Here is a 25206-nt window from a genome sequence, read left to right as displayed (position 1 = left end):
ATGCAAGGTACACAATTATTTTATCCAGTGAGGAAATAGACACCAAGCTCTAAATTCATCTATTTAACTGACTGCAGTTATACCACAGATGAGTTTAGCATTGAGTCAAAATTAGCTCAAAGTCACTGGAAGAGTAGGAAATAGAACCCTTCTATTGACTATATTGTGCTTTACCCATTAGCCCAAACTCTGAAACAAGGACTGGCTAATACTCTTTCAAGAAAGATTTTCCAGGGCCTTCTAGGAACCATCAGAGGAAGCTTAGAACTGGATGTTTCTTACAAGTTCCATTTTATGGTGCAATAATTCAGAGACATTAATATGATAAATATGATATAACAGGAAAGGGAGTTGGTGAATGTTCCATGTTTAGAGACACTAAATTGCAAATGACACCGCTTGTAAGAATAGCATTCCTGGCTATAAGTTTTTTTTTTTTAACTATTTTAAATCTAGACATAAATAAACTACTATGGTTTGGATAAAATTCCCCATACTAAACTTAATCTAAAGCTTGATGTGTAAACACAAAGCTTTGAGGTTTGAAAGTTTAACTTTTATGTACTTCCCCCTTTTCTGCACTTTCATCTTATTTTGCAAAGACGAACAACAGAATCAGCACTATCACAAAAATAAAAGCCTCTTTCTGTAGTTGAAGCATAGCAAGAAGCACCAAAAATCTTAAATCTCATGAGATCAGATTTCTAGACCATAGAGATCTGGATAAGCAATGATATTCATGATCATGGCTTAATATTTTTTCCTTGTGACAACGGTGTATTATGATAATCCTGAGCCAATACAGAGTCTGTAAAATTGTTCAGGAAAGAGGGACGCTGCCCGCATCCCTTTAAAGGCTCAATGATTTGTGTTGGAAAAAACCCTAGTCAGTTAACTGTTACCTGCAGCAGCAGCAGGAAGTTGTTTACTGTTACTCTGCACAGGACTAAAAAGTTATGGACTGTAGTATTACAATATTTATTTTTTTCTTAGATGTAGATAGCTCCTTGTTTCTCTCACTTGAGTTGGACACAGAGAGATGATCAGGTTATTTTATGATCAGCACAGGGCCAGTTTCAGCTTGTATGGTATTACTGCTACATATCTGTTATAAATGGTGCATTTAATATAGTGTTTGAAAATGGAGAAATTGGCATTATATGTGTGATACTTTATACATAATAAAGGCAGGGTCCCTGTCCTGATCATTGTAATCATTGATAAGGCTTTATATAAAGTATAATAATCTCTGTTGAGCTATATCTATATTTGTAGGCTATGTCTACACTGGCACCTTTTTCCGGAAATGCTTAAAATGGAATACTATTCCGTTTTCAGTTTTTCCGGAAAAGGAGCGTCTACATTGGCCCCCGGAGTTATCGTCGTAATGAAGCACTTTTCCGGAAAAGCGTGACTACATTGGCAGCGCGCTTTTCCAGAAAAGCAGAAGCCCGGAGCCATTTTGAAGAGGGCAAAGGCCACCAGACCTTTCCGGGGGCGGGGCCAGAGCGCTGTTCAGACACGTGGTTAAAGGGGTCTCGCCGGGCAGCCGTTGGTCTCCTGCTCCCGTGCCTTGGGGCCTCTGCCAGGGACTGACACCCTTCGCAGGGTCTGTGGTTGCCCTCTGACTTTTGGGGACACCACCCTTTGGCCCCCAACTGCTTTTGTGTGCTGTTTTTTTTTTCTGCCCTGCACTGTCTGCTATGGAGCCACGGGTGGCCATGTGCCTGGTCAGACCCCGAAAGGGGTACTGCTCCAGCGTTTTGCAGGGCAGGAACAGGGGCAGGAGCTGGAATGGGAGGGGGCATGAGCTGTGCTACGGGAGGGATGGCGGGGGCTTGGGCTCCGCCCATGCCATAGTGAATCGCATGCACAATATGTGCCGTCAGCGTGTCCATTGTGGTGCACATCCCTCGGCATTCGTCCAGGAAGGCAGCCCAGCCGTCCTGCCGCCACTGCAGGTCCCCCTGCACCCGCTCCGCGATGGAGGCCTGGATTGCCTCCACGGCATTGACGTGCCGGTGAAGCAGCTGGTCCCTCTGCCGGAGCCTGTGCCTCCAGGGTTGGTCTGCTGGGGGTGCCGCTGCTGCCGCAGTGGAGGGTCTGGTGCTGGGTCCCACTGCAGGGAAGAGAAGAAAGGACGGGTCAGTCAGGCAGGCCGTCCACTGTCCCCACACCGCATGCCCTCCACCCCTGAGCCCAGGTGACCCCACAGTTGTGTGGCTTGGGCCCACTCGGTTCCCCTCCTGCCCCCGTGTTGTATGTTTGCAAGGAGGACCGCCCCTGGAGTAGGGGCCCCCCTCCAGTACTGTAAGCACCGGTCTGTATCCTAGCCCCGTGGAGGGCGGGAGGGTGCTTGTGCTGCGTTCACTTGTGGAACTCCCTGCCGGTGGAGACTGTGAAAAGCTTTGGGCTAATCACTGGTGTTAGACAGGGAGCGAGATGCATCCCCACGCAGTGCTTGGGAGCACATCTGGCAGAGGCGGTCTGGGCTCTCAGATCCCCTCGCGTGGGATATCTCCTGGACGGAACCAGAAGAGTGACTGGTGGGGGGATGTTCCATCCTTGCAGCAACACTCAGGGGCCCTTCCCCCTCCCACTATCCCTCCCACAAGCCCGGTAGCCCAGGGACATGTGTGGCCACAGTGGGGACTTCCCTCGGGGAGGCAGCCAAGGCACCAGGAGCAAGCGAGGGGCTCGGTGGGGGTCCACAGTCACAGGACCGTGATGCTGCGGTGTACCTAACAGCAGCTGGCTGTGCCTCACAGCGAGGCATGGGACAGTGTGCCGTTCTCCGTGCTGCACCCTTGGCGGAGCTGCGGGCTCTGGGCTGAGTCCCTGGGGCCCTGGCTGGTTCCAGCTGGCATCCACCCTTTCCCCTGTTCCCGCCAAATGTATGTGAGCAGCACGGTCCCAGGCGTGCCCTGCAGCTGCCTGCCGCGGCCATGTGCCGCTCGGTCACCAGGCTGCACGTGGTTGCACGTGCTGCTTGCTGCCTCATGCTACGCTGTGTGCAGCTCACATGGCCTGAGTGACATGCTCTCCCCCTCCTCCCTCCAGGCACCTGCCCCCCCCCCCGCCCTCCGCCCCCTGCCTGTTGGGAGTGCAAACTGCACAAACTCACCAGTGGGTGCCTCCCCGGCCTCGGCCTCGGAGGAGCTGCTGGAGGGGGCCTGCTGGGCGGTGGCTATGCTGGCCTCCTCACCGCCAGACGCGCTGGCGCTGTCCTCTCCCTCCCCTGGCTCGGTGGGACGGTTGATGGGGGGGGGCGCTGGCAGGTGTCCACAGGGACAGCTGGGGCTTCCGGGGCTGGCTGGCCCAGAAAAGCATGGAGCCGGTCGTAATACGGACAGGCATTGGGTCCTGCCCCCCTTCCGTCAGTGGCCTGCACATACCCCAGCCGCAGCTCTTTTACTTTGGACCGCACCTGCTCGCAGTTGCGGCCGGGGTGTCCCTGCTGCGCCAGGTTCTGCGCCAGCCGCGTGTACAGGTCTGCATTGCGGCGGCGGGACTGCAGGTCGTGGAGACCCTCCTCCTCCTGCCACAGGTCCAGGAGGGTCTCCAGCTCCCTGGGGGTCCAGGATGGGGCCCGGCGTTTACGGCCCCTGGAGGCTTCCTCCCCTGCGGGTGCAGGTGGCTCACCACCCGGAGCTGCCATGCTGGGCTTAGAGGTGGCTGTTGGGCAGCACAGCAGCACGTGGCAGAGCTCAAGCTGCACGCTCTCTGGCAGGCTCCTGCCACGGGTGCCCAGCAGCATCCGAGCTCTTTAAGAGCTCGGGTTAGCAGGAAGTCCAGGGCTCCTATGGGGTCTCCCGGCGTCCAAACCGCTTTTTTCCATTTCTTCTGCTTTTCCGGAAAAGCTGTCTACACTGGCCCTTTTCCGGAAAAGCTTTTCCGGAATAAGGACTTATGCCCGAGCGGGAACAGCGTAGGGTTTCCGGAATAGTGGCTGATTTTGTACAGTACAGCGTTGTTGCTTTACCGGAAATTCAAGGGGCCAGTGTAGACAGCTCGCAGCTTATTCTGGAAAAGCGGCTGATTTTCTGGAATAAGTGGCCCCGTGTAGACACAGCCGTAGAGTTTTTGCACAGTTTCACCAGTGCTAGGGAACTGGTAAAAGAAAAGCACTGGTTTGTTTGTTCTTTGTGTCAAATCATGTTAACATTTGCAGCACTTCCATGGCCGATGAGAGCAGCACAGAGTGTGCATCTAGACAGCACTCATATCTTGGAATAAGCTGTGCAATTTGCGCTATGCAAATTGCATAGCTTATTTCGAATGCATTTTGAAATAGCTTATTATGAAATTTGGCATTGTCTACACAGCATGAAATTATAAAATAGCGTGCTATTTCAAGACATCCCCATAACCCTTGTGGAACGAGGGTTACAGGGATGTCAAAATAGCGCGTCTGTTAATTTGAAATCTATTGTAAAATAACAGGCATATGTAAAAGATGCAGAATAGCTCTTTTGGGAAACCTCTGGTATCCTGAAATAGCTCTGCTGTCTTGTAGGAAGAGCAGGAGGGCAGTCATGGAGCATCCTGGGTCCCTGCACGGCCTCCTCTCCCTAAATTTTGATCAGTTCCAGCAGTTCAGCATTGCTCTAAGCAGAGGATTGTTTGCTCTTTGGAGCAGCCATTGTCACTTGGTCAGATAAGTGAGCTCGTGCCAATGAAAGAGGCAGAGAAGTTTCAAAGTTTCTCTGGACTTTGTGGGGGTGATGGGGAGAGATGGTTATCTGTTTACCAGGCATCAGCGCGGCAGGCTAGAGTGGTCCACTAGGCATTGTGGGATACATTCTTGTTTACACAGCTTTTAGCTTCCAGAATGTGTCTTCACTTACACATCACTGCAAAAGTATCCTCAATAAGAGCTGCATGCCTTTTATAGAGGTGGATTTCTGTTTGCAGTGAAATTTATGAGTTTCACTGTAAAGTGTAGATGCTACACTTTAGATGACAAGTACAGAAGCTTAGTCTCTATATTTTCTCCATGCAGTATTTTGGAATACCCTATTGATGAAGTGGCAGCTAAACAACAAAATGCAATAAATTGGAGATGATTGTTAGATGAATCCAGTGAGGGCTGATGAGAGGCGGGGATAGAAAGAGTCAATTGAACCACAGACTCAGACTTGGAGCCCTTTCAAAAAAACATCTGTGTAAATAAAGTGAAATGGAAGGGAGTGGGGCCCAGGAAATATAATGTATTGGGGCTTTTTGTCAACAGGCCTGAATGACACCATGAGGCATATATAAAAAAGCAAGGGACTATAAGCAAGTAAAAAGTGCTTTAATCTGCTGGGATTAAGGACTGACGAGCCTGATTACTATAATGAGAAATGGAGTTAAAGAAAAACAAGACAAAGAAAGATTGAAGGCAGACCCAGGAATTCCTTAATTGACAGCAGTACTTAACAGCTGATCAGAAAGCTGTATTATGTCCAACATTTTGAACTAATGTTATAATTAAAGCTAAGATTTTGTCAGGGATATTTTTTTGTAAAAGCCAAAGACAGGCCATAGACAATGAAGAAAAAATCCTGAAGCTTCTTGAACCCAAAACAAAGATACTTGTACCTGCTACTATTCTTGTGTAGGAGTGCAATACCATTCACCAACATGGCCACTCCTGTTGGTCAGCACAGATGGATTCAGGGCAATTACGCTATAACCATTATGGTGGCTTTCATGTGGAGCATCATGAAGGTGTTATGCTCAAATGAGGTCACATGTTGCAATTGTGGCTGATCCCTGTGCAAGAGGAGGACCCTGGCATTGTGTGCTCTGCTTTGTACACCCAAGAACAGATCAGCTGTTTTTTGGCTTGCAGGACTATATAATAAGCATGTTTATGTACAGAATTGTAATTGTGTTAGCAACATGCACTGAGTCCCACTAACCACTGCACAGCAAGATTCCATAGACCTTATTTGTGGAGAATGGGAAGTAATTGTGACTTTGTAACTTTCAGGTGATTAGGGATTGCTTTCAAATGAGCTAATTAAAAAGGTTGTTTTCAGTCCTCTGCCTGGGGACACAAGTTCATCCCACTGCTTTTTCTAATGACTTTAATGAATTTTGTCTTTAATTTGTCCATCAATGATGCTTCATGCTGACACTAGTTCTCTTCCTTTTTTGAAAAGGAGACTTAATTGCCTTGCCCAGCCCCTATTTGTGCCTCAGAAGGGTGGTGGGGGGAGGAGAGGTTGTGGGTGCTTTGTGCAAGTCACCAACAGTAGAGATGTGGATGTTAATTTTGTCAGATCTGAAACAAGAAGTCCAGGGTCCTGGTCAAAGTAGAGTTTAATGCTGCTACTTGAAGGAATTAATGGTTTGATTCTGTTTGATAATAAAAGCTTACCGGATTTTTAGCTGCATTTTATTCTACTTGTCAAAATGCCTTTGCTGCAGACTTGCTGCCAGATGTCTCTTAAAAGGCTTCATGTGTCACTACAAAAAAATTGTTTCAGGGTCACTTCTTTGCTTTGTTTCCTCTACGACCTATTGATTCCTGCTTCTCCTGGGAGCAGGGCTTTATTGAAGTCTTAGAAATGGGAACACTGCTTCTCCTCTTCAGAATAGGCTTCTGAATTTTAAATCCCTGAAAGACAAGCAACAAGCTCAACTAAAGTAGACAAGCCTCAGGTAGGAGTGGAAACATAGTAATATTCTAATTCAATTTAATTTTCTTTCAATTGTTTTAGGGTCAGTGAAACTCACTAGAGACCAAAGAGCATGCTGCTAATTTATAATGAAGGCCTTTTGACCCTGCCAAAATGGCATAGAGGGTCCTTATCTAGATGCACAAGCTGTACTGGTTTAACTAAATGGCTTTGGCTGGGCTGAGTTAGATCAGCATCTTTCTCCATTTGCGTAGCCATTAGTTTTGCACGGGCAGGTTGAGCCCAGGAGGCCTAATTTACTTGCTATTAGGGCAATTTTATGTTGAGTTCCAAATCTAGAAAGTGCCTACAGCAGTTAGATATATAAATAACCATAGTAGGTACAGGCTATTCATGCTCTGATCCTTCCATGGTGAATTAAAAAAAACACAATATTGTGTGTATACTGTAGCAATTGGAGAAAGGGTTAGAACTCACACTTTCTAAATCCTGATTATGTGAGCATACCTGCCTTTCAATGGCATTTTCCACATGCAAGACATTCTTTTCTATTCTATAGGGCTATTTATACCATTCTCATTATAGTATTAGAGCACATTCTGGTGTTGCATTAAGCAATGTGATTAGCATCTCATCTCATCCTTTGGGGGATATTTGGGGGTGAAGTGTCTAGGGTTTTGGTTTTGTTCAAAATGAACACACTGACATGGATTTATCTTGAAGAAGGCAGGTCAAAGAAGCACGCCTGGTATTGAGAAGAGAAAGGAGCAATGTCTGTGGTAACTTAGTTCTTGTGGGAGTTTATTCAGCAAGGACTGATCTCCCCTCTCCTCCCCCCCCCCCCCCCCAAGAAATCCCTGTCTCTTGCACTGTCTCCTCCTTTACTGTGGAGGTAGCTAGTTATATTGTGTTACAGAAGAGAGGTTGTTAAAGCATCACCAGGGAGACTGTGGATAAGCAAGCTTCCAGGGGTCTTGAAAATAAGGCCTGAGACCTTGAATTTGACTTGATAATCTATGGGAAGCTAGTGTAGATAGCAAAATACAGCTTTGAGGTAGTCATGATAACCTATGTTGCTGTATTTTGGACTTCTTTAACTAAAATGATTTTAAATTGAGCAGAGTTTACAGTTGTGTGAATGCATCAACACTAGGCATTTAACTAGACCAATTTTCAACTTTCAGTTTACAACTGGAATTTGTTAACACAGATCTGTTATACCACTGAAACCCCTAAGGCTTGTTTTCAGCAGGATTCAATCAACATCATGTTTCCAATGACTGAGTAGAAAGGATAGTGATTGCCGCTAAGTCCTCCTACTGTTAACATTAGTAGAGCTGAACTAGTTTTAGTGACAGTAGCCAGAGTGAAGTCATTTCTCCCATGCCCAGAGAGACTTAGCTGTAACCAGAACTACTATTGTCATATGGGAAGTTTGAACTTGTTGAATTCTCCTTCATATAAAAATTAAGATTCACACTAAGGAGGTTCCCCTATACATATGAAGATTTATTTGTTCATTAGTTGCATAATTTATTTTTCATGCACCTTTACAACGTGCACTATAATGTCTGTGCTCAAGCCAATAAACTGCTGTGAAAGCAGATTAACAATCATGCAAGACTGCACTATAAATCCAGAAGGCTGTTTGCAAAGCAAAAATCCTCAGGAAAATTGCCTTTGAGCATGCAGGTACTATAATAAATCTCCACTCTGGTACAGTAGGTTCTGAGTGGGAGGGCCGGTTGCAGCAGAAATGAAGTCAGTTTTTTTTATTAAAGCTGTTTCTTAGCCATAAGAGTGCAAACAACATCTATAACCTTTAAATGCCTGTTTATTTTTCCTGTGATAGCTTCCTTGCTGATTCAGTTTCTCTTCACTGGTTTAGTTGGTGATGATGTGAACAAATGCTGGACCCCAACTTACTCACTATATATTTGGAATTCTATATATAGGTAGGAGCTTGTGTTCCATCACTGTCTGGATTAGAGCCAAAGGGAACATGGCATACTCTAAAGATGGGAGGGAGGCCTTGAAGCTGGTAAGAAACATTTTCTTTTCATTTTTCATAGCTAGTCCCAGAAATGCTGCCAGTACATAGCTTGAGTACTTTGCTGCCAGACAAGCCTAAATGAAGTTAGGGAGTATAAAACCTTAAATAAAGATACAGCAAGAAGCGTTGAGCTTACGTCTGAACAATTTCATTTTGTTAGTATTCAGTCACCCTGCATCCAATTCCAGATTCTCCAGAGCACATGTATGAGTCAAGCATCTGAAGTTAGAATCAAACACAAGTGACGCTTACATAATTCCCTCTGTGAAATACAAAACAGGACGTGCTGAGAGCCACTGTAGCCTGGAATGCTCGTAATGGCAATGATACAGATACATGTGCCAGGCTTGCTGACATCAGCAGGAGCTATGTGTATATATCAGGGAAGGATCTGGCCCACTATATGCGTAGGCAGAGAAACTCAAGGATTGCTTTCAGTTCTTAACACTAGAAGGTCTCTCCCCAGTAATAGCTATAGAATAGCTAGCTATCTGCCTTGCTGGCAGTGGCTGCTTCTGCAGGCTCCCTCCTTTGTGCTGCTCCTCTCCTCCAGCCCACAGCATGGAGTGGGATTAAGAGCCTGCTGTAGCAGGTACTAGGGTGACAGAAGGAGCTGGGATGGAGGGCTGGGTACCTTTTCGATTCATTGTTTAATTGAAAAAATGAACTTGTAGGGAAGAGGCTGATTTGTTAAATCTGACAGTTGGGAAAAGGGGAAGATAAAGATCCTAGAAGTGATTGTCTAGGAAGGAGACTGCTGAAAGGGATTTAGGGATCATAGTAGACGACAAGTTAAACATGAGTCAACAGTGTGACACTGTTGCAAAAAAAGCAAACATGATTCTGAGATGCATTAACAGGTGTTGTGAGCAAGCACAGGAAGTCATTCTTCTGCTCTACTCTGCGCTGATAGGCCTTCGTTGGAGTATTGTGTCCACTTCCAGGCACCACATTTCTTAAGAGAGATGTGGAAAAATTGAAGAAGGTCCAGAGAAGAGCAACAAAAATGTTTAAAGGTCTACAACAGGGGTAACATGTTGAGCCGCATGTGGCTCTTTGATTAAGGAAATGCGGCTCCTGCCTCTTCTGAGCTGCGCGCCTGGACGGCTCACGGCCGGCCACTCTGCGCATGCACCCAGCGCCTGGAGGGGGATTGGGTTAGAGCAGGGGGGCTGGGAGTTCCTGGCTGTGTAGGAGGGAGGAATTGGGTTAGAGCAGGGGGGAGAGGCTGGGAATGCCTGGCTCTGGGGGAGAGGAAAGGGATTGGGTTAAAGCAGGAACCATGGGGGTACCTGGCTCTCCTGGAGGGGGAGGGCATTGGGTTAGAGCAGTGGTGGGAGGGGGGGGCTGAATCACCTTAAACTCAAAGTCTTTGCGGTCGCAGAATAAGGCAGCCAACACAGATGTCATATTTAAATTCCAGGGCAAAAAGGGAATCTGCAAGTACCTAGTTTACACTGTTTCTTTAAAGAAAATTCAAAGGCTATTGTTTGCCAGGCTGAAGCAATTATTCTGAGATATGAGTCTCTCCCTTATTGTTTTTGAACCTCTCATATTTGCAGTCTGGGACAGACCTGAATTTTTAGAACCATAAAAAAGCTATAATCTTCATAAGTAAAAAAATGAGGAAACCATACCAGAGATCAACAAGCTGGAGTGAAACAGGCACTTCAAATTGTGCTAATTTACTTCTCAGATCAGTTTAATTTTAAAAAAACTTACAGGACATAATAGGGCAGTAGTGTTAAATTTAAAATACATGGTGGGGATGCTTTTTTTTCAGTATGGGAATATTACTGTATTATGCTGCTTGAATTTTAAAAGAATTGGCTAACTTCATCATCATTACTAACATCTGTGGCTCTGCAAGCAAAAAATGGCAATTCTACTCATATAAAGTAATATATAAATCATACTTTAAGTTGGGCTGGGGGCTGCTGACCCACAGAAATATCAGTCAGGGGCTGCACACAAGAGAAAAGCAAAAAAACAAAACAACTCCCCCCCATCCCTGATGTGGCCCCCAGCTGAGAAGCAGAAAGACACTCCCCACATACATACAGTATTGCATAATGGGTTAGGTGCGATAGTCTGATGGAGTTTATCTGCCACTAGCAAACACTTAATTTCAAGGACATATAGAAATATAGGATTTGTCGATATAACGGGAGTCACATCCATTTCATTTTACTGTGAGGATAAAATAAAATGGGGGAAATCATTACCTATGAGTGTACACATACATAGATAGAAAAAGAACCCTTGCACTACTCTGGCAGATTAGAGCTTTAAGTTTGAGACTAGTGCATCATCAATAAAAAGTCAAATCAAATAAAGGCTGCAATATTAAATACCACCATCGCTACCTCACTACACAAACAATGAGCTTCTAAACGGGATACAAGGCCTACAGACACTTATCAAGGATGATCTAGACAGCGCTTGGTCCTGCCACGAGGGCAGGGGACTGGACTAGATGACCTCTTGAGATCCCTTACAGTTCTATGATTCTATGATCACAGGATGATTATGAACCACCATTGTAATGTGGTTGTGAAAAAGACAAATGCTATTACTGGGGAGAGACCTTCTAGTGTTAAGAACTGAAAGGTGTTTCCAGTAGAGAGAGGAAAAGTATGACTGCCATTGCTCAATATCTTGTGATACTTCCTAGGGGATTGTGAGGCATCTCACTACCACCTGCCTTTGTCATGATGCAGCCATGCCTTTACCTTCTGGGGATCAGCTACCCAACCACACTTGCCATTGACAACATAAGCACTCCCCTCTAGGCCAACACTGGCAATGCTGTCTGTCTATAGATTAATAGGCACACTCCACCTCCCAAGCTTTCTTAGAGTCCATCTGAAGTGACCAGCTCCTGTTACACTGTACTTCCATGCTAGTAACAGATACTCTGTTCCCAAAGAAGCAGTACACCCCAGTTTGCAAGGTTCCCTTCAGATCAATGTTCTATTTATAGTGAAGAGAAGCATTTAACAAGGAGTAGAGAATTCCATGATAGCAAGTAGAAATATTGGAAACAAATTATTACACATAAAATAAAAATCATATCATGTATTCTAAACCCAGGCTTCTTTAAGTACTTCCTGTTGTGTGTCTTTTGCAGTATTGCTTCCTAACATTCTTCAGTCAGGTAGGCTGTGATTCTTTTGTCATGAAATAAGCCATGTTGTCAGCTTCATGTCACCCTTTTTGCAACCCAAGATACCTCAACATAGTCTTTTGCTCTTCTTAAATCAGAACGCCACCCACACCTGCTGTATCTATCCTTCTGTAGATTTTGTGACCTCTTGTCTATTTTGCAAGCTTTATTAGCTGGTCGCTCTTCCTCACTGAAAGATACAATACATACCTGACCAGACATTGAGGGATAAGCATCTCCTCCCCTCTGCCTGAATCCATCCTTGGCCTGTAACCTCCTGGTGATTTGCTTTTAATTTCAAATCTTTAAGAACAGAATTTACAGCTTCTCAAATATTATCCATATATACATTCACAATGAGTATTATGTCCCATAAAGTACTGTTTTTTAGCCAAGATTTTACATGCTACCCTTTGGTGAAATATTACGCTTATACAAGCTTGTAAACTCCTGTGAAAACTTTGCCATCTACCATCTGGTATCCTCAGTCACAAACTCATTTGGAATCCTGTGTATATTCCAGTCACACACATTCAAGAACAATGAAGTCAAGCTGGAACAGGTAGAGAGAAGAGCTACTAGGATGACTGGGGAAATGGAGAACTCTGAATGATGAGAGTAGACTGGAAGGCTCTGTCTACACTGCCAGCTTTTTTGGCAGAAAATATCCTAACGAGGGACTCGTTAGCATAAGTTGCAACTTCATTAGCATATTTTCTGCCATTTCTTTTTGCACAAGGGGTTTTTGTGCAAAAAGAAGCAGAGTGTACGGGGGGTAGGGTTGCACAAAAATCCTGTTTTGTGCAAGATCCTTATACCTATCCCAGAGAAGCATAAGGACCTTGCACAAAAGGGCATTTTTGCATTAAAAAAAAGTCCACACTGCTTCTTTTTGCACAAAAACCTCTTGTGCAAAAAGAAATGGCAGAAAATATGTTAATGATGTCATGAGTTATGCTACTGAGCCCCACATTAGCATATTTTCTGTTGGAAGAACTCGCAGTGAACACGTAGCTGAAGAGTTTAACTTGGTTAACCCAGCAAAAAAAGAAAGTGGAGTTGGGTTATGATTGCTCTCTAGATACACTTAGGAGGCAAATACCAGAGAGGATGAAATGCTATGTAAGCAAAAATACACTGTTAGCACAAGAACAATGGTATAAACTGGCCATGAACAAATTTATGCTGGAAATTAGGTTTCTAACCAGTAGAGCAATAAGGTTCTGAAAAACCTCCTAAATTATTGGGGGGTGGCTCAATGTAATTAGTTTTAAAGGAGCATGGTTATATGGACAAGGTTGCTTGTGATGGTGCAGGTGACTGGTAGTCCTGGAGATCACTTCTGGTTATGACCTATGCCTCTAAAGCTCATGTTTCAGGGTTTCAGACAGTCACCTGCAGGCAGGGGCGAGGAAAGAAATTCTCCTCCCACCCCCATGTATTCAGAGATGACGATGGCTTTAGAAGGGGTGGGGCAGAGGTCTTTGGTGGCACTGAAGGTTCTCCTACTCCTTCACATACTTGACTGGTTGCACACATGAGCAAGAGCCAAACAAAGTCTAATTGATCACCAAAAGTGGGGGTGAATGGGAATTTTCCTATGGGTCAGACTGGCAATGCCTTTGGAGGTTGTAACCTTCCTTTTCAGCATGTGTACTTGGGTTTCATGTACAGGTACTGGGTATTGCTGATAGTCTGTAATATCAGGAGGTCAGACTAGGTGATCTGGTCACTGAGGACCTATACCCACCCCATGGACCGCTCTCCCTCATGCAGAACTCTTTGAAGGGCTACATTTGGGGCTTCCCACACACCCATCCTTTGGTCCCCCATCCGACGGCTTCCATTTTCTGCCCTTTTCCCCCTGATCCTAAACTCTCCATCGAGCCTCCTTACAGCTCTCCTGGTACCAGATCCTTTTTCCTGTCTCTCTGTCTAGCCCATCACCTGAGGAGAAGTGGTTGAGCCTCAGAAAACTTTCGTTGTTCTCTGCCAAGCAACTCTCACTTCTTTCTGGGGCTTCTCCAGAGTGGGGCCTGGGCTCTACCTGTGAAGTGCTAATCCAGGGCAGCAACAGGACTCGCCACCCCATCCCTGGAGTGGCAATGCCTTTTTTCCTCTTCTCTCAAGAGTTTGTCCTCTCGCTACATCCCAGCTCCCTCCATCACAAGGAGAAGTAAAGAGTTCAAAATATCCTTCTTCCCCCAGCACCTCTGAATGTGGCACAAGTTAATTCAGCTAAGCAAAAGACACAAGTGATTCTGGTTGAGAGAGTGTGGTCAGGAACTGTAACTGCCCTTTTTATTTACCTTCCACTGCTAATGAAGTTCACAGCCTTGGATTCCTATTTGATAAAGCACTCCAAGCAAATAAAAAGTATGGCACAAAAATGTTGCCCTTGGTCACACTCCTTTCTACCAACCCATAATAATCCTTTCCCTCCTTAATTTGGGGTAGACTGGAGGCCACACAGAGTCTTCAGCTGCTTCAGAACCCTTTAGCTCATCTCCTTATAGGAAAAACAAAACAAGAGCTCTCCATCCCATTCCTGATCTGCTTTATGTGCCTAGTTGTCTTTAGTGCTCTCAGTGAGCTACAGTTGGGCTACTTCAAAGACAAAAAACCTCACACTAGGACAGTCTACAAGGACATTATTGGGAGTGTTTGGTAGCAGGAGCTACCTCTGAAAGGCAAGATGACCTTGTGTTTTTAAGTCACTTTTGAAAATGGGACTTGGGCTCCTAGATTATTAAGTTGTTTTTTACATTTTTACCCTCATCCACTCAAAGCATCTGTTACCTACAGCATCATCCAGACATAATCCCCATGTTTACCTTAAGTACATGAGTAGTCCTGTTGGAGCAGATCTTCAACTAGTCACACTTGGCATAGCTCCACTGAACTCAATGGAGTGCTGCCTACTCATGAAAGATATGACCCATATAACTTCAATGAAAAAAACTTGTGCTTAGAATTGGGCAGTCATGTGCTTGCTAAACTGAGGCCTTTGCTAATGTTGATTTTAAAAACTAGGAAGAGCCCCTAAACTTGTTCCTTTGGCTTTGGATGACTAGGGCTGGTATGCTGTAGTTTTTGCAGCAGGGTATGAGAGTTGCACTGGTGGAAACCCAGTCACTTCTTTCTCATGAAAAAGCATAGAGACCCACCCCAAGACAGCTAATAGCTCAGGGTTTAGATCACTTATCTAGAGTGTGGGAGAGTAAATAATAAATTCATCACTCTCCCACATCTCAGATGAGTGCTCTAATCACTGTGGCTCTGGGACATAGCCAGTCAGCTAGCCCACACAAAGCCTACTGCTCACCTTTTGTGAGTGGCTCAGTGCAGGTGACGTAAGTGGGGGGAAGGGAGATTGCTACTTTGAAAATCTCTCTGAGTTTTAGATAGGAGCCAGGATCTCAGCAGTTTGACCATGGCAGGACTTCGGCAGTTTTGTACTTGCCCACTGGAAACAGATGCTTGGGGAATTTAGGTGGCCACAGGGTTAGGTGGCAGCCGAACAGGCATTTTGATGATCTCAGTAGTTGGATTAAACACCCTTTGTGAATCTAGTCCTAATAGTTCAGCACAGTACAACTGCAAATTTTCCATGGGAGCATTTGGTTCAATTTAAAAGGAAAAATGTATTTATTTCAGTTCGACCTGGATACAAATAGCACAATTTAGCTACTATAACACTGGTGTTAGTTTTCCCTGGTTTCCTGTGACATACATTTATACCACCTGACACATAGCTTCAAAGAGGATTTTCATAGAACTACAAATTATCTAGTTTACAAGGAGATGTTCTTGTTTAACAGGTCTTAGTACTTTTGAGTCTTATTTGTCAGAGAGCTATATGATTTGAAACCAAGCTTCAAGGTAACTTCTTGAGCTCTGCCTTCTGGCCAGGGTTAAGTTCTCCATTTCCAGTATTCCTGAGTTTTTGGTGCTAATATTTTATTCATAGAGTTTAAGCTCAAAAGACACAACCACATCCTTTAATCTGATCTCCAGTATATTACAGGCCATTACATTTCACCCAGTTACCTTGGTATCGAGACAAATAACATTTGCCTGACCAAAGTATATCTTCTGAAAGGCCTCCAGAATTGATTTGAAAACATGAAGAGATGGAGGATCCACAGCTTCCCCTGTTAGCTTATTCCAGTGGTTAATCTTCTTAAACATTAGTGCCTTATTTCTAATTTGAATTTGTTTGACTTCAGCTTCCAATCACTTTCTTCTTAGGCCATTCTTTGACAGTAGAGAGCCTTTTACTGTGTAACCAAATCAGACCTCGCTCTTCTTTTTTGATAAACTGGACTGCGCCTTCTCCAATTTTTCAGCATCATTTTAACAATGTTGAGAACTGAGCACAGCATTCTAGTATCTCACCAATGCCAAACCACAGAAGTCAAAATCACTTCCTTACCTCCTTATTTCCAAGTTCATGCATCCACAGATCACTTCAGCTCTTTTTGCCACAGCATTGGACTGGGAGACCTTACTGGGTTGTTTATCTGCTGTGACCCCCAAATCCATTTTGTAGTTATTCTTTATATGCAGAGGTTAGCATTGCCTTCATCATCTACTGCGTCCCTGTGGCTAGGTTTGAGGCTTTTTACCTATTTGAGTACAGCTGATTCTGTGGGCCTTCAAATAAAGTCACTAGAAAGTCTAGACACACCAGGCAGTTGATTGCTTCTATTTCATGCCCCTGCCCCATCCCCTACCTCCCATTTTTTTAAAATATGGATAAGTCTGCATCTTGTTCAGCTGATTAATAGATTCATTCTGGCAAATTGGTTTCAGACATACCGGCTGTGTCTACACTGGCATGAATTTACGGAACTTCTTAAAACGGAATACTATTCCGTTTTCAGTTTTTCCGGAACAGGAGCGTCTACATTGGCAGGCTGCTTTTCCGGAAAAGCCCTTTTTCCGGAAAAGCGTCCGTGGCCAATGTAGACGCGCTTTTCCGGAAAAGAGCCCCGATCGCCATTTTCGCGATCGGGGCTTTTTTCCGGAAAAGACTACTGGGCTGTCTACACTGGCCCTTTTCTGGAACAGTGTTCCGGAATAAGGACTTATGCCCGAGCGGGAGGAGAATAGTTTTTCTGGAATAGCAGCTGATTTTGTACATTAGAGCGTCGTTGCTTTTCCAGAAATTCAAGGGCCAGTGTAGACAGCTCGCAGCTTATTCCGGAAAAGCGGCTGATTTTCCGGAATAAGTGGCCCAGTGTAGACACAGCCATCAGGATTATAGACTATTGCTGCATTATATTTATAAAAGCAGTTTAAATTTAACCGGGCTTGGCCTCTAAGAAATCATTTTCTTTTAGCCTATCAGTAAGTTCCAAGAAATGTCCATCCAATTGGTCATTATTGCTTAATTACAAGTAATAAAACTGTTTCATAAAAATTGTACCTGATAACACAAGGACCAGCTTCAATAACACAACAAAATGTGCCAGACTGTCTGCTATGAAACTCACTGAGGGTCTCCCAGATCAGCTTCCTTTGCCTTATACATACTGTCACAGCACAGAAGCCAAACATAGTCTTTGCTGAATGGGACAATTAGTAAACATTATACAGAGAGGAAGCATAGTCTTGTGAGTAGGCATAGGACAGGGAGCCAGGAGGTCTGAGTTCTTTTCCTAGTTCTGTGGCAGGTTTCCTCGAGCTTGGGAAGTCATTTACCTCTGTGCCTTAGTTTCCCAATTGGAAAATTAAGGTAAAACTGCTTCCATGGTGCATGTTGAGACTTAATTTATTAACTGTAGTTACATTACTGTATTCTGCTAAAAGCCACAGAAACACCAACGTACACTAGGATAACACATTCCTAATTCTTAATCAGGAATTATCTGCATGTTAATTTCCCCATTTTAAAATAAAAAAGCTATCCATTCTCCAGGCTTTTCTCTACTTGGTATCATCCTGATTGCAAGAATTGCTAGTGCCATCTGGTGGAGATGTAGCATTTTTGTTTTAACCATAAGTTCACCCCTCATGTTTTAGGGCCTAATATTGTACACTCACATCAGGGATGCTTCTGGAACCAACTATTCTCTGTATGGCTGCATCAGGACTGAGTGAGTTTTTACAAGATATTTACAGTTAAAAAAAAAATTATTTTCTGAACATTTTCCTTGTGTGATGCTTGTTCCATTGCCTATCCTACACGTTGTTTAAAAGAATCCAAACTACACCACACAATCAGCACAATCATATTAGTCCTTGCATTGCACATTTAGCATTGCATCTTTCCTCTTGCCATTTTCCTACAATGTCTCCCCTACTACTAGGGTGACCAAATAGCAAGAGTGAAAAATCAGGTCACATTTTTGGGAGAGGAGGAGTGGGAGAGAAGCATATTTGCCAGTCAGGCAAAGCCCCTAATTGGTCATCCTATCCACTTCCAGGCCTGCAATAGTATCCTAGCTCCGCTCTTGATGTCCATCGGGAAAGTATCAGAGACAGGCAAAAAGATTATTTTTCAATTTGTACATTTTGACTACAAAACTTGAAAGACTTCCCTGTATTTACCTTAGACTCACAACGTCAGCCTACTGTTCAGTCCTTTTATACAGGGGTAGCCCGTGCATATAGGCCAACTAGGCCGTCGCCTAGGGTGCTGCATTAAACAGGGCGCCCAATGATGATGTCATGCCATTGAGGGCTGTGGAGGTGGGGGCGCCAATTGTGCATTCCACCGGGGGCGCCAGATGCCAGCAGCCCGCCTTGGGCTGACCCTGCTTTTATACCAAGCCAAGAGCTCCTTAGTTTACCTGGGGAAGTTCAGTGCTTGTAAATTCCAACTGAGTCATTGGAGTTAGCATGGTAGCAAATCTTTCAATTAGAATCAGCCTCCTGCTAGGACTGCTTTAAACAACATTTACCAGAGGAAGAGAAAGGCCTTCAAAAGGAAAATTCAGCGAGAGCAAAAAAGGAAAATCTACTTAAGAGGTGACCATCCTGACACAGTAAAGTACAAGTTCAAAAACAGCCAGAATCTTTAGCCACGTCCAGGCATTGCCATCACTAGCAAACATCATTGAATAATTATTAATATTTGGCAAAATTATGTAGAAATATTATTTTTGCAAATACTTGTTTGAAAAGGATTTTCCACATTGTTACTACCCTCTCAGGATGGCTTATTGACTAATTCTTCTCTCAAGCAAGCTTTAAAAGCACAACACTCAATTGAAACACTTGCCCAAATAGATTTGACTGTAGCTGAAGCCTGTTCCAGTCACTGACGAGTGGTTAGATTTGCTAGATTTTCAAATGACATATAATCACTTTCTGACATTTTGGAGTGCAGTCCAGATCAGTGAGGGGTTATGTAACCTTTGCCTGCAACCTAGATCATCCCATAATGCTTTATGACTATAGCTCCCAATCTGGGCTGCTCACAAACAGTCAAACAGCACACAAGTTACATCCCAAGTGCACATTGATAGCCACAGCCCTGGTTCAACAACTCTAATCCCACTAGCCTGTCAGCAAACACTGGCCAAGCTCTGACTTTCACCGCCCTTTGTTACTACTTGAAGGGTGACCCCAGTATAATCCCAATACCCATTTGCTCCCAAAACACATGTTCTTCACTGTCCAGACCTCTCCTGGGACAGTCAAGATATATTAGGGTCATTGCCCCTTTAAGGGGATCTATATACCATAGTCTGCTACCTTAAATAGTTACCCAAACAATTCATAACACTAGATTGGTTTTGATTAAAGAATAAAACAAGTTTATTTCACTACAATGAGAGAGATTTTAAGGGTGCGCAAATACAAGGCTTTAAAGTTAGAAATGATTACAAGAGAAATAAAGATAAAATGCATCCTAATACTAAAACTTGCGATTCAAGATGAAATCCCTTACTACATTTCCAGTAACATTTTAAACCAAATTCTTACGATCTGGTTTCAAAGTCAAACTACTAGTTCTTTTGATTTCGGGGGGGGGGGGGGGCAGGAGGGGAAAGAGATGGACAGGGAGGAAACTTCGCCCCTTACTTTTGTGGTTCAGTGCATTTTTCTGAGAGTTATCCTTAGATAAAGTTCATTCCCATTGTGTGCCAAAGACTGGGGGCTGGTGATAAAAGAGGTTCCATGCTATTGTGTGCTAAAATGAAGGCCTGTTTTTTCTGATCCCTTCCTAGCCCTAGAATGGTCACTTGAGTGGTGATGGCCCATTAGCTTTGATAACACCTGGCTAGAGGCATGAGCTTATCCTTTATCTTTGGTAAACAGGTTTACCCACTCCCCAGAGTTATCTGGTAAAGACACTTCAGTCATGATTTTACCTTCTGTTCATAATTTTACATATACTGTTGCCACATACATTTCACCAATATATTATTGACCAGCAAGTTATTTATTTCAAATGATACCTCACGAGGCATATTTTGTACAAAGATTATTACAGTGTTGCATAGGGTGTGAATACAGGGTTGAGCTCCATCACACCCTTTTTCTCCCATCCTCACAATTTTGCTAATACTCCACCATTTTCGGTTAACTCAAGATGATCACGCTGTATTAGATAAAAAGAAGTGTCAGACTAATTAGGCAAAACATTTTTGAAAGTCTGAAAATGTTAACTTTTTCCCTTCCTCCCCCCATTCCTCACGACTCCAGTTTGTGGATAGATTAGAAATGGGAATAGTGGTGCCAAAATACAGTGAAAACCCATTCTTATCTTTCTTGCCAGCTGGAAAGAGGAAGCAAGTAAAAAGCCATAGATGTATAGCTAGTTAAAATGTTTTAAAGCAAAGAAGTTGTCAAAGTTTCTCTGTTTTCCACAGAGATTTTTGATGAACTCTATTCACGAGAGTTTTCTAGCAAACTAAGGCCCTGACCCTGCGAACTTTTCCATGAGGGTAGACTCTTGTGCACACAGATCTCCAGGGACTGCACAAAGGAATCCACCTTAGCAGAATAACTTTCAGAAGTGGGATTTTTGAGCTAGTAATTTTGTTGCCTCAAGAAGCTTGCATAAGTCAGAAACACATCCAGATTTCTGAATGTTTGTCTGAAATGAATCTTTTCAGGCTCACCCATCATTTTGTATTTGCTTCTCTCTTGTCTAACCAGTACCAGTCTCCACACTGATCTTCCTCTTCCTCCCTGAATCAAACCTAATGTCTTAATACAAGGTTATCAATTCTCTTAGTTACTCGACCTGATAGGGACTGGCAACAAAATATAGGGGCCTGAACTTACATCTAGGACAGACAAGGGCATCAAACTTATTTTGCAGATGAGGCAAATTCCAATTCTTCTGTATATGCAAGAGCTGAACGGTTTTAAAGATGTACTTAAACTGAGCTGGTTAAGCTAGTGGAAAACCCGGTATGGATATTCAGATTGAAGCCTGTCATATATTGATTTAGCAGCATTCTGAAAATGATTATTTAAACCAATTTACAGTTAAATCTGTGAAACTTTCATAACTCTTTGACACTTACACACAGGAGAGCACTTAATCCTATGCTTTCATTATAAACCTATACCCATCATTATATCTGCAGATTGCTCTGCTATCCTAGCCCACCATTGCAAGATCCCAGTTTTCTGCTACTGACATAACTTGATTCTGAACTAAAATGATGTAGACTGGAACCTTGAGGTACATATGCACCTCTTTATTTTTGATAACACTCTGGATTCAAAAGTTTCAGAGGGGTAGCTGTGTTAGTCTGTAACTGGAAAAAAAATAAAAAACAACAAATGGTCCTGCATCACCTCAGAGACTAACAAAAATGTAGATGGTATCATGAGCTTTCATGGGCACAATGCACTTCTTCAGATGAATGGAATTAAGGAGTAGAGTACAAATAAATAGCAGAGAAAGAGAGCGGATGAGTATGGAAAGAAGGAAAAAATGTGTGTGTGGGGGAGGTTAGGGGGGAAATATTGTCGATTAGAGTGTCTGTGCTAAATGAGGTTAATAGAGTGGGCTCTGAGTGTCCAGTGCTTGGTTTTTATGTCATTAGGGTATAAGTTTCAAATTGGCATGCGCCCTTTTTCCTCACTCTGACTTGGTTTCCTTATGCTTTCATTTCTGTGGTTTAAATGCTCCTGCCAGCGCTTTATTTGCTTTGGTCTACTGAGGCCTCAGTCATACATAGATTTTTGCTTTAGTCACAAACTTTTGTTTTGATTTCTCTGGTAAATGCATTTCCCAGCTTGCTCATTCCCTAGGCAAGCCCTGCTCTGTCAAGTCTCTCCTGCTACCATCCCACACATCCATTATTACCACATCCGGGCTCAGGAGTGGAAATTGCTTAAAAAAATGAAAGGTCAGACAGAGGCAGTAATGCAAAGATCAGAGAAGAGCAACATCTGCCTAACTAAATCTCCCGCCCTGCCATCAGCATCTCCAGTGGTCAGTATAGGCAGTGGTGCTTGCTGCAGCTGGTCAGACCTCAGGCTGTTTCTATATAGTAACATTCAGACAAACAGGACCTGCATTCAAGTTGAACAAGACATCTGTGGAGCTGAGAGTGCATGTGAGGGGAGAAGCAAGATGCCTGTTACCAGACTTGTTTTTTCTAGAATTCAAGGTGAAGGCAGTTTAGAATCTTCCTTGCCCACCTCATAATTATAGCCTAAGTTCCAGTGACCTAACAAGCCCAGGAATTAGGGTAAACTCTATCACACAAAAGCGAGGACTCAAACGTATTTATTACTTGTTACACAACAACCCTGTAACATGTAGGATGAGTCATAAGGAGAAAGTAATTGAAGCAGAGAGTAGAAAGACAAGGTGGTTTAGGTAACATCTTTAACTGGACCAAATTCTGTTGGTGAGAGAGACATACTTTTGAATATATGGAGCTCCTCTTCAGGTCTGACAGTTCAAGTGAAATCTAAACATATTTCTGGTGGAAAATTATGATAAGGCAAAAAGGTAGAGGGACGAGAATGACAGGTATGTTAAGCTTATCCGTCTGATCTCAGATTCTTGGGTAAATGGTATGATACAAGTGCTGTGACCGCTTAAGGTCTCACAAAGCAATTTCACGGCTGTACAAAGCTGTGATCCTTCAGAAGCTACTGAAATTGTATACAGATGATTCTGAAATGTTAAAAATTCTGAATGTATTGTACTTTCTAGAAGATTCACTACCAGATTTTTCCCTTCTCTTAAATAAGTAGAAATTCCATGAATTTCCCTGAAAATATTCCTGAATTTATGCCAGTGTAAATTAGAATCAGGCCCACTCGGACTAGTTGTTTGAAATATTCCAACTGGAAGAACTGGTCTGTGCAAGAAGAGGTAAAACTGGCCTGCTATAGTAGAGCTGACCTGAGAACAAGTGCTACTGAGTGTTGTAAATTGCACAGAGATTAAAAGCCACACATTTACATATGCAGAATAGAAGCAGGTGTAGAAATACTCTGATGCCACCTTGTGCTTTAGAGTTGATCTAAGTTAGAAATAGAAAGGTATACATTCTGTTTTACTGGCACTTACCTCCAAGTTGTTCAGAATAGATGAAGATTGGTGATGGGAGGCTGTGTAAAAGTTTTACACTCCACAGCATCTGAACATCTTATACACAAAATAAGTAGCAGTCATAAAGTTCCTATAGGACTTAATGTAATCTCTGGCTTGCCTCTTTTTTTCCAGAGTAGTTGTTATTTGTGTCATCACCCGGCCTGCAGAAGCATTGTTACTGAGAATTTTAGCCCATTTTGTAACATCATAGTGTAGATACTTTCTGCCTCAACAGGTTTTTTTCTGTCAGTGTAGTTAATTCAGCTCTCCCAGAGGTGATGGCTAAGGAGAAGTAAGAATTCTTCCGCTTATACTGTATCTACACTGGGGAGTAGGTCAATCAAATTTCTAGGTGTAGAAAGACAAAACAGGTGAGATAATATTTATTGGAGCAACTTCTGGTGAGAGACTAGCTGTATGTTTCACTGTCTCAAACTTCTATATTCACCTTTTATGCTGATGCATAAACAGCTTAGACCCCGGTGGTCCAGCACCAGTCTCAAATGAGGAAATTTATCAGATTAGGGGAGGTTCCCCTGCTGCTGACTTTCTAGTCTGCTGGTGGCTCCATTTCTGGCCCCAGCTGGTCATCCTGCTGACTGCCTCAGCCAGGCTGCCTGTCAACGGTCCCAGCTCAGTGGGCTGCTGTACAGCCCCAATCCAGTTTCTCTGTTACAGCCCTGCATCCAACTCACCTGTGGGGGATGCAGCTCTCTTTGGCCACATGCTGCAAACCACTGCACCAAGAAGAAGTCAGAGGGTGGAACCAGGAAGCCAGGCTGTTTTAAATAGTGTCGGGCTACTGCGCGGCCCCAGCTTCGACTCCAGCTCACCAGCTCATGTGACTCTGACCCCGTGCCAGGCTGCTGTGTGGTCCTGGCTCCCCAGTTCACATAGCCTCCTTGCTGGGCTCCCACATAGCCCCATTTCCCCTGCTGGACTGCTGCACAACCCCAACCCTGGCTCAACTGCCAGCCTCCCTGCTTGTGCAGCCTGGCTTACTTGCAGGGCTGGTGCTAATCCCACCAGGCTCCCAGCTGCCAGCCCTCCTGCTTCCTGACTCCCGGCCACCAGGGCTCTCTGGCTATGGAACACTGTTGCTGGACCATGGATGTTGCCAAACAAGAGTCCCTGTTTAGAGAGGTACAAGGATGCCATATATATCAGTTCATTAGAATTCTTTGAGGCTATCACCACAAAGGTGAACTAGGGTGATCCAATTGATAGACTACTTAGACTTTCAGAAAGCCTTTAACAAGGCCCTATACCAAAGGCTCTTAAGAAAAGTCAACAGTCATGGGATAAAACGGATGGATTAATAACTGGTTGAAAGATAGGAAACACAAGGTAGGAATAACTGGTCAGCTTTCATAGCGGAAAACAATGAATAGGATTGGTACCAGAACCAGTGCTGTTCAATGTATTCATTAATGATCTGGGAAAAAAGGGAAACCAGTGAGGTGGCAAAGATTGCAGATGATTCAAAATTACTCAGAATAGTTAAGTCCAAATCTGATCATAATGTGATTTAAATAAGCTGTTAAGAAAGAGATCTTGGATTCATTGTGGATGATTCACTGAAAACCACACAGTTTGCAGCTGCAGTAAAAGAAATCCAAGCGATTGTTAGGAACAGTTAGGAAAGGGATGGGTGTTGCACGGGGAACACTGCAACGATTAATTTGATCTAATTGAGAGGACCTAAGCTCGCTCTGGCTATCTAGTTACTATATCGTCCCTGTTTCAGAAGCGAGATATGCCCGAGAAAGCCATATCTAATCACCGGTGGAGTTTTTGAAAGAATAGACAGACTCTCAATTTGGGGCCAAACCAT

General features: G+C 43.7%; 1 long non-coding RNA gene across 1 annotated transcript in view; it reads left to right on the top strand.

Annotated features, from left to right (window-relative positions):
• The first annotated feature begins 6481 nt into the window (after positions 1-6481).
• LOC106731680 (uncharacterized) overlaps positions 6482-25206 on the top strand; it is a 66555-nt gene continuing 47830 nt past the window's right edge. The window contains exons 1-2 of the long non-coding RNA XR_012904810.1: positions 6482-6651; positions 8585-8670. This is a non-coding gene — a long non-coding RNA (uncharacterized LOC106731680). The remainder of the gene's footprint in view (positions 6652-8584; positions 8671-25206) is intronic.

The sequence above is a fragment of the Pelodiscus sinensis genome, chromosome 6 (genome assembly GCF_049634645.1).
Source record: "Pelodiscus sinensis isolate JC-2024 chromosome 6, ASM4963464v1, whole genome shotgun sequence".
Lineage (NCBI taxonomy): Eukaryota > Metazoa > Chordata > Testudines > Trionychidae > Pelodiscus > Pelodiscus sinensis.
Note: the sequence above shows the minus strand (reverse complement) of the source record. Positions and strands in the feature narration are given on the sequence as shown.